Raw genomic sequence first — 11352 nt, forward strand, 5'->3', positions numbered from 1 at the left:
ATTTTCGCATTCATACGGAAATTTCTGGTATTGCATTCGAGTATCCGGGGGCAATTTCGATAATTTCGGCTGTCACGAGGGTGCGTTCCCGAAGACATTTCAAACGATGAAAATAATATTAAAGTCATTGCAGTTAAAGATTTCACATTATTATCGACAAATGCATCTATAAACAATTGAAATTGAAATTTGGCACATAGTTCGCGGTATAAGCAATTGTTCTGAATTTATATATATAAATTCAATTAAAAGAAAAATTAGACATCTAAGATCTAATCCACTATAAATCCACTATAAATAATGTCCTTTCTGATCTGTTTTTTGAAATTGAAATCATCTTGTACAGTTATTTGATATTATTATTATTAGTTTTTACAATCTATAGATTATTTGTTAAATATAAATTATTTACTAAACATATAATCAAAGAAAATTTTAAAAAAAATTGTCATTTGCTGCTTGCATCAACATTTCTCCTAATTATGTTAAACTAAAATTTTAATTAATTAAAATTTAACTAAAAGGTTATTAGGTATGTACGCATAGATTTAACAAAGATTTAATTAAGTTGTTTTTGATAAACCTAAGATAGACTTAACTTAAATATTTGCTCATCAAACTATTATCATAATTACCAAGTTGATCGAAATTTTAGAAACATATTTTAAAATATGCAATCAGATTTTATCTGTAAAACTTTATTTTTGTAACTAAATTAATTATTTTTATGCTGAGAAAGTTGATATTTTTTAGCGTGCTCTAGTTTCGCTTCACTTCCTGAGAGTTTAGAAAGTTTTTTATTTTTTTTATTTTAATCTACTTAAAAATTAAAAATTCGAGAGAAATTCAGATTGCATATATCTGCTATGTATTTGTGTCCGTTATTCTTTTTTCGTAAAAACAGTTGATAATAATCATCAAATCGCGCATTCAAAGTTATATATATAATTGGTGCCAAGTATTGCAATGTCCGACAATGTAAAGTTCACAAAATGCATTTTCAAGGTACTCGACGTATGATTTTTGTTATTTCGATGCGTAACATATGTCACTTGTGCAACTAGGCACATTTACATTCGTAGTGAAATAGAAATTCGGGGAATAGGAAATACCTGAAGTTCGAGAGAGAAGAGTCTACCGGGATGAAAAGCGGAAATGCCGCGGCAAACTCTGCTTGTCAGAAATTGACAAAGCGTATTCGGGCAAAGCAGACGAATCGATATCTACCGTCGAGAAAATTAATATACGCTTGTTGCAACGGCGTAGTAACGGCTGTAATGATCGTGGGCGAGCGTACAATAGGCTCTCGGTGGCCCTCGTAAATTAGTTCACCTAAAGTGCTATGCATAATTAAGCGACTGGCATAAATGACTAACGCGTTGCGATCGGACAAATTATTCGCGTATAACAAAGTCATGCGTGAATTATGTCATTACAAAATTCGCATCTTGATGTATCCACGATTGTATTTTGATGCCTCAAACGGGCGATTTTCGAATTGATATTTCCTAATTAAACTATATTATTAACTGATACTTCGCATATTCAAAAAGTAAGCGTAAATTATTTTATAATGGCAGAAATTCTCCAATATTTTTTTTCCACAATTTTATCAACTTCAATTTTTTGTTTAATGTTGTCGTTTTTATTTTTTTCAATAGAAATTAAAATTTTGAAATAAAAATTTCAGATTTATTATACAATTTATTTATAAATCAATTCTTAATTATTTATTTTTCTTATAGGTCTTCGTGTCCCCCAGGAAAAGTGCACCCCTAGTTTAGGGCCAACGACCTAAACCAGAGACGGGTCTAGGGTCAATCAGGGTAATTGTGAGGATAAAAGTGTCGCAAGAATATTTTCCAATGACAAAACTAATAATATTTATCAAAGCATTAGAAGCGATTACCGCTTACTAAATAGATAGGTAAAATCGTTAAGTTAACAGTAATCAATTGAGTAATAGTAATTAATTGAATCATTTCAAAGGATAGCGTCGCATTTTTATCCCAATAATAAAATTATTCTGATAGATTCCATATCAAAACTGATAAAATTCTCATACAATTCTCCAATCGGTAAAAAATTCGCAGAATTAATTCGTTCGTAAAAATATCCGTCAATCTTTAGAAAATTATATAAAGAGTATTATAGGGGAACGAACCCCTTTTAATATTTCCTCATTTAATCATAGCATTAAGCTCTTTCCTGCTGAACTCTCAAAAATTATTAGTTTCTGACGCCATAAGTCTACTATTCACTCTTTGGATTTCAAGAAGTGTTTCAACCAATTCTTTATTATTACTTTATTATTATATTCTTTTTTTTTCATACGAGCTAAAGAAATAACAAATTTTTTATAAATTATAGTCATAAAATCTTATGATTATAAATATTTCAATAATAATAATATATAATAATATAATAATATATTTCAATAATGTTCTATTTTAACATATACATTGCGTAATTAAATAATAAATAGGATCGACTGTATAAAATTACCGCATCAAAAAGTGTTGTAACGAAAAAGCTAAAGGGGATCGTTTTCCATTTAATGGGCAGGATCACGAAGTAAGGGGTGAAAAGAATCGTGTACGCCTCTCGAAAGCCTGAAATGCAAATGTGCGAATCCATGGTAAAACAACGATTTTTTTTTTTTCCTCTTTTTCCGCCCTGCCCGTCGTCCAATGTGGCCCTTCAACATCGCGCTCGCAAAATTATTAACAGTCCGGCGAGCGAAACGTAAAAAGCGACGTTAAGACTGCCATTTAATTATCCCGAGCAGGCACACAAAGAGCAGGCACACATGTTTGCGAGCTCGTGTAAAACACAGAGCCGTCTACGCACCGCGTATTTACGCTCTATTTGCAGGCGGGCGAGAGAAGGATCTGGTGGAAATGGCGTGGCGTATCAAACCACCGCCGCCGCCGCCGCCGCCGCCACCACCGTCCACCAGTAGGAGATTCATTTCATTTGAAGGTCCGTTACCGGGTGAGGAGATACGTAGGGACAACCCGCGATAAATCCCGTAATCCACCGTGTCGCGTTAGGAATACAGATCTCTTGGCGGCGGACGGCGACGAGGATCGTGGCGCTATGCGGCACGATGCGAGGGAGAGCGGGACGTACGCCGGGATAACGTAACTCTGCAGGAGAAAGATTGCACTTTTTTATTAGAACGCAGGCGGGAAGCGGGGGGGAGGGGGGGAGGAGGCACACGGAAGAGGGTAAAGACCCGACGGTCTCGATCTTCCACGCAACGTAACGCGGACAAATTACACGTCCCGCGAACTCCCCGAACGCGCGTACACGCGCACCCCCGTGTGCGATGTGTGTATGTGTGTATGCGTGTGTATGCGTGTGTACGCCCGTATATAAACGTGCATCCCCTCAAACGCGACGGCAAACTTACACACACACACACACACACACACACACACACACACACACACACACACACACACACACACACACACACACACACACACACACTTCGGCATATTCCCCTTTTCCGCATGCGGCTCTTCTCCGCCACGTGTAGTAATACACTTTTATGTCGCTCTTGCGAAGGGACCGCGACCCCTATCTCGGCTCGTCAAATCCCCGTCCCTCCCCCGGGTCCGTCCCGCTGGACGATCCCACCGATTCTATACGCCTCGACCTTCGAAATCGTCGAATCGTTCCTTCGAAATCAGCGGGATATCTCCCTTCGCTCCCTCACTCCGACCCGCACGATCGACGGCTTTCTCGCGAGGATTCCTTTTCACAGTTAGGTTTGCAAAACCCAGCGCGACTGAAGAATTTACGACTGAGGGACGTTCTACCCCTGTGATCCTCGGCGTGCGAATACTTGGCCGGGCGAATAAATCGCCGAAGCTCTTTTAAATACAAAACGATCCGTTTTGGATAGTTGTGCTATTACGTAACTTTTGGCACAAAATGTAATCTCATTGCAACAATACGAATGCTTGATAACGGCGGGATTTTCTGAAGAGATTTCTCATCAAAAAACTGGGAAAATGTTTCATCCATCAAAATCTCATTTAACATTGTTTTTATTGCTTTCCTTGGAATTATAATATTAATGTAGCAAATTTAATAATTAATTATCAAGTGAAGTTGTGATAAAATTCACTTGAGTGAAAGGAGAAAAGTTAATTATCTGGCAAATGTGCAATTTTAACTCGTCAGAATTTGTCTGCTTTTTTTTTTGATGGGCAATTTTTAAATTAAAAATTCTTAAAAAGGCATGAGTAATATAGATATGATTGAGATAAAATTATTCGAAAAATATATTTATTTAAAAATATATTTATTTGTTGTTACACATAGATGAGACTGTTGTGTTTTTAATTTACGGCACTTAATAAAATGTTCACTTAACAAAATGTATTTCTCTTCCATGGAAAATGCATATAATTCGTATTCGTACCGAATTTCGAGGCGATCAAATTGAGCTCCCCACATAGATCACCCGATGGTAGAAAATCAGATACCGCTGTTCATTTATGCAAACCGCTCATTACTCGATTAGTGAAATTATCATAGCCGATACGACGGATAATGATTCAATAGGGAAAAACAGAACGTAGGTGTACGGACAGCAATTTATGTGCTCTTATTTAATATATAATAGCAAAATGACTCTATCCCTATGGAATCATCTCGCCTTTATCAAATTTGATCCTTTAGGATCGTATGGAAGAAGTGGAAAATTGTGCTGGATTGTGTAAAATAATATTTTATTTCATATTAATATTTGGTTGAGTAATTTTGAGAAAAATATATCAGCTTCATTTTTTCCATTTTCAGTAATCGTTATCAAATAAATTGAAGAGAAAAAAAATAGAAGAGCAGAGATAGAATTTAAGGAAATAAAATGTTAATATTAATGTAGCTTTGTTCTACATATATAGGAAATTTGCACATTATTTATTTACGAGAATTATTGTTAATTCGAAAACTTCCACGTCATATACTTTACATCGCGTATAAGGAGAAATCTGACCGGATTACATCAGACATCGGAATCATAAATGTTCGAATTGTCGCAGAGCATTCGCGGTTCGTAACGAAAATTTCGGGCCGACGTAAACGAGATTGCTCACGGGCAACGTTTAGTGCAGGACTTGCGATTTTAATGTACTGCAGGTAGTACGACGGTACCGGTACCGTCGCAATGACCTAATTACCGCACTCGTAACGGCGTAACAGCGGAAGACGTGAACCACATGAAAGCCGAGCGGTAACTCGGAAACTTTGTTCCCGCTGTCCTTCGACATGTTAAGGGAAACGTATCTACCTACGGAACAGATAATTAGCTTAAGCCCTTTTAATGCACCGATATCTGAAACATATATATATATATATATATATCGACAAAATAATCGAATTAAAGTGGATGACTATGTGAGCTTGCACGTACGTGCATGATTGTTATATCCTGTGTCGAGGCGAGGCGTAACGAGCCACGACTTCTGACGGTACTTATTCGGGGAAGCGACGTGTTCTTCGGCTTAGTTATTAGTCACGCCGTGTCGATGACGCAATTTCTATCGTTATCAAAGCACTTATGTGCTACCAAGGTAAATGCATCCATTACCTTGGGGCCGTCTTTGGCCGAGACGTAGAGAAGAGAGAAGCAGCCGACATTTCCGTTATGCTTGCGTGCAACACGCCGCTTTCACAAGCACTACTACACTTTTGCAATTTTGGAGCGAGGTATTATTAAAGCCACGTGAGTAAAGCGATTCGGGGGAAAAGCGCGGATCTCTTCCCCTCGCGTGTCTGCACTCGTTGTGCACGGGGGATGCAACGGGGGTATCTTGGCAGATCGCGACGGCGGAAATGAAACGCGTCCCGTTTCGGCCGGAATAATTTTCAACCGTCACCGTATTAATTAGGCAGCAAGTATGTCCGGGGACCGGCGGGTTCGCGTCCGCAAAAGTGGAATTGCAATTGAATTAGTAATATCGATATCACGTTGAATAATGCATAAGGTGATATTCCCCGCTATAATGGTGGCGCGCGAGAGCAATGTACATTGCTATATAGTCCGGCTTTAGTCGGAGTGCCCGAGCGACGTCGGTTTTAAATAAAACACGTCCCTTTTTATGTTCCCTGTCCTCCCCGCACATGCTCCATGTGCACCGACCGACGTCGTTGCGTGCACCCTCTAGCTCTCTCTCCGCTTCTCTATTTTTCTCCCTCTGTCGCTTCTATAATCAAATCCGAGTCGACGTATCGCCGCGAATACGTCGGGGCAAGCACGTCGCGCGAGCCTCCACGCATCGCCCTGGATTACTTTCGGGGATTTATGTCCTTCGTCTAATGTGGGCGGTCGGTAGTGACGATGAATGTGCTTTAGATCGTCCATACGCAACCCACTGTTGCCACCGCAGAACGTAGCCAGACTTTGTAAACAGGCTTACGCACCCGAGCTTTTTATTGCGTTCGTTCGTTCGTTCGTTCGAACACCCCCTTGAACGCTGCTAACCGCTAAGCTTGATAAACGACACCCCGAGACTGCTGCGTTATTGGGGGTTTCGTAGGGTAGTTTTCTTAATATTAGCATAGTTTCTGCAGAGTCTCAATTATCGGTGCCGCTATTATGATTTCACAATTAATACAAATCACTACGATAAGAAAAAAAATTATTAAATTTAAACATTATATAGTATACGTTCTATAACACTATGCCATTTTAGCATATCAGCACATTTATTATATTTTTAAACGCTTATAGTTTTTATTTTTACAAATATTTGATATGGCTTTTTTAACAATTGTACTTGTATTACAGCAAAAGAGCTTGTTATATAAAATAGTAAAAATGAGAAAAATGATTGTAATATCGATAACACATGTTTTTTTTTTTTTAAGTACCTAACGGTATAACCTAACGTATAACAAAGTATTAATTTTTTATTAAAATTATACTCTTTGATAAAATTAATAATTAAAGAAATGTTATTGAATACTCTTTTCAAATGTTTCTCTGTTTTAATTTATCATTGATCCTATATATTTCGAAATATTATATTTTAACTTAACGAGATTATTGCACGTGTTTAATATACTTTATAAATATATAATCTATAATATTTGTAAAAATTTCGCAGAGTGGAAGAAAGAATTACAAGAGTAAATGTCAGATTAAATCAAATTAGTTGTAAGATGTAATTTTAAATTACGATCTAAGGAAATGTACGCGCTTATTAACGTGAATCACGAATAATCATGTTATTGACAAAATTATCCAATTTTACTGTCGTACTGTGATTTTCATATAATCGTGGAAATTATATCATCAATATAATTATTATATACTAAAGTTTTCCAAGAACACGTCAAAGATTTCATTTATTTAGTGTATTTATTTTTAATGTATTTATTTTAAAATAATGATCTGTTTCTTGAATAATTTAATTTAATTCAAATCATTTATATATTTAAAAAAAATCATTAAAATCATTTAATTTTATTAAAAATTAAATTTTATTTAAAAAAAAAGTCGACTATATTTTAATGTATATAAATTGATTTGCAAAGGTGATTATTTATATTGATTATATGTTGATTATTTGTATATATAAACATAAGTTTATAAATGTTTTTAATTGAAAAATTCTACTTTTAGTTAAGCTCTTTCAACGTTTAAATTTTTAACTTCCAAATCACAAATCCATATTTATGTCTAATTGAAAATTTCATCAATCATTTCAGTGATTTGATGAAAAACTAAATTTCATTTCAAGATATAAAGACTCAAGATAGACCTTATTTAATCAGAACTTATATTTGATTAAAATGGAATTAAATATGGTATCTCATATCAAAACGATTACTTTTACATCATATCATAATCACCGTAAAATTTCTATCGCGGTGCAAATTTAATTGCTAATTGGATCGAGGCAAATTCAAGAGAGATGTCAAAGCGTATTTTGTGCCTGCAGCGAAATCACGAAATTTATTTTCGTCACGATACCTTTTTGCTTATTGTAAACTATAGTAAACGAAGCAAACAAAGTAATGCCAAGCCGCTGAAAGTAATGTGCATCGCGTAATGAAAAATCACAATGTTCTTTTTCCGCTGTGGCAATAGAGTTGCGTGGTTAATTAAGCGTCGTTACCTTATCCAATTTATCGATCCGTTGATGCGGTAAAGCACCTTTCCGATGTCTACGCTAATTGCAGTAGAACAGCTACTAAATTATTTAGCTTACACGTGCTGCAACAGAGAACACCTAGCGTCTAATAGCGTCCGAGAGTGCACCCGGTGTAAAGTGAAAATAGATACTGATTGCACGCGAGAAGTCAAATGTAATCGCATGACCTATGCCTATGCACAATGAGCTATGCGATTTATGGGATTTGCTTGCACAACGAACAAAAAAACGATCTTGAAAAAATCTCAAGAAAATCAAGTGTAAAATCAAGTGTAATATGGTAGCGACTTTTCTCCAACATTTTTCTAATTATTCGTACATACTGGCAAATCAATTTAAAAATGTAACTTATAGTCACAGATTTCTTGACATATATCTATTACATTTTAAATGTAATGGATTTTCTATATATATATATATATATATATATATATATCTTTCACGTCTTCATTGTTATTAAAAATTAATAAATTTAGTTCATTAGTCAAAAAAATTAATGAAAATAAAAATCTTTGTATTACGATATTAATGATAAATGAAGTAATAGGCAACACATTAAATAAAATGATCATTATTTCATCACGTGGCTTTTTTTCTTCTATTTTTATCTCTCTTGTATCTCAAGCTGCAGAACATTCAGTCAGTACTAGCCGGAAGGTAAATAGTTAGCAAAGAAGAGAGAATCGGGCTTTTATACGCGAGCAACGAGAAGATGATTCATTTATGTTAATGAGTTATTGGAATTTTCACATGTTATATTTATATTCATACATTAGTTATCAAACTCATTTACGCAGTTGCATACAACGTGCTATTACGTCAAGACTAACTGCGGTTATGCTTATTTATGCTCTTATTAATTTTTTTTCTTGTTACTTAGAATTCTCGGTAAAAATAGTATTTTTATATCAAGAGGAATTCAGATTTATAAGTGCTTCTCGATTGCAACTGACGCTCATAGCAGCATAAAGACTTCACTTCTTTCATCTAAATTTCCTAAATATAATTAGACATAATCCGCTGGCAAACCCGACTCGAAAGGAAGAAAAACTTACGTGCCGCGATAACATATTTATAAATATTCACAGAGAACACGGAGAAAATATCCGCGTTTCCCGCGGCATCTATCTAAGGCTCGAAATTAACTTCTTTCAACTTGGCTTCCCTCCTAGACAAATGGCACCGAGGAAATCGAACAGGCGTACCTAATACCGTACCAGGCCGCTCTCTCTCAACAGACACGACGGGACTTGTCTAATGGAAACCGAGAACGCCTTAAATCCCCGCTTTGACTAATTTATTTGTTGGCCCGTTCGGTGAATCGGCGGCGGTGGCGGTGGCTGCGGCGGGCGGTCAAGACGCCACCACCGTCGCGCCGTCGCTCGCTCGGAAAGCCCGAGTAATTCCAGAGACGAGGCCGCGGAGCCACCCCCGTCGGGACCGTTTACCCCGGAGGTCACGGAAAAATCGATGATCCATTACCGCGGTTACGATTGGTCCCCCGCGAGCCGGTACGCCAATCATTTCGCCCGGCACCGTCATATCCATCCCACATCCATCCTGACAGTAGCTGATTTACTCCGGCATACCCCAGAGAGCAACGTTGAGAGCGCCGTGTTCCCTTAGTGCGCGCGCTCAACCGGAATTCTTCCTCTCTCTCTCTCTCTCTCTCTCTCTGTGCGCGGATTGCAACTGCGCGATATAATCGCACAATCGCTCGGCCAGGATCCGCCGGGAGATCATGTCGCGGCAACGTGATCGAGCGCGCCGCCGACGATGAACCACCGTTGCGGAATAATTATCGCTGGGCACATGCAAAATTCTCGATCGTTATGTCAGAATGGAGAATTGCAAATGCCTCGTGTTGCAAACCGTCGTAATTCTTTTATTATTTACAACGACGTTCTTCTTTCGACTTTCTTGAAATCTTTATAGTCTGGAAAAGTCTCACCAGGATCACTTTCCTTTTCCCCTCCTCTCTCTCTCTCTCTCTCTCTCTCTCTCTCTCTCTCTCTCTCTCTCTCTCTCTCTCTCTCTCTCTCTCTCTCTCTCTCTCTCTCTTCTTCTTTTTATTTCGATACGCAACTCTTCTGCATCAAACTCCCACTTTTATTCGGAAAGCCAATTAACTCCTCTATCGTAACGTTTCTTCTTATTAATGAGATATTTTTATGATTTTTACTCTCGCGAGATTCATTCGAGCATCGTTAACGGTATTATGTAGAGGTAAAATGCAAGGAATTATTGATATATTAGCCTTTTGATAGATCCCAATTTCGGTCAGTCGTGATAGGAAAAGAGATTGATCGTGCTACTTGCGTCATTTCATTCAGGGGACGATAATCAATATGCATACAGCGACAGGACATTACCGTCGATTTTGAATAAAAATGCATCGATAGCTTTGTATAGTACGTGTGCAGTGACAGCTTCGATTTCAACCCGACAGTTCTAATCCACTCCGGAAGCCCCGGTGATTCGGTCGATACGTAGGTAGATGCATTCGCTCGATCGGAATTCTTTTACGGCCCAGTTTGCATTTCACAATCTATTCCGAGTGAGGCATGGCTACGAAGGCATTTTTATCCAAGTGTCCTTCGGACAGTGCGCGCTGTCATTTATAATCTTGCATTACCAATCGAAGAAAGAATGGACAGTTGTTTTATCTACGTAGCATTTTTTTAAAACAACATGTTGCTCACATTGTCGAGTATTCTTTCTCATTTCCATTTATAATCACAAGTCTTTTTACGATATCTCAAATAATTATGTAACAGTAACAATTCAAACATCAGAGCTTTTTTCTTATTATTAAAGTAAATATTATTTAAATAAATATCAATTAAATATCAGTATATTAAATACACTTTTGCAACAGATTAACAAACAGATTAAAAAGATTAAACGATAAAAAATTAATTCTCGCATTTTATTAATATTCCTTTTGTAATCATTGAATATCTTGGTATATTATACGTATATATTATTCGTGATTACGAATGTCTGTCACCGTGTATTTTAATAATTCATGAGTTAATAATATTTAAATTTATTAAAAGGTATTAATAAATCTTTGGAATTATTTTAATTAAAAATTATATATAATTTTTATTAATTATGTATATAATTTTAATTATTTTTATAAAATTCTTCTTTAAAAGATAAAATCTTAATTAGA

This window comes from Pogonomyrmex barbatus, unplaced genomic scaffold (genome assembly GCF_055798465.1).
Source record: "Pogonomyrmex barbatus isolate J1 unplaced genomic scaffold, ASM5579846v1 scaffold22, whole genome shotgun sequence".
NCBI classification, from domain to species: Eukaryota; Metazoa; Arthropoda; class Insecta; order Hymenoptera; family Formicidae; genus Pogonomyrmex; species Pogonomyrmex barbatus.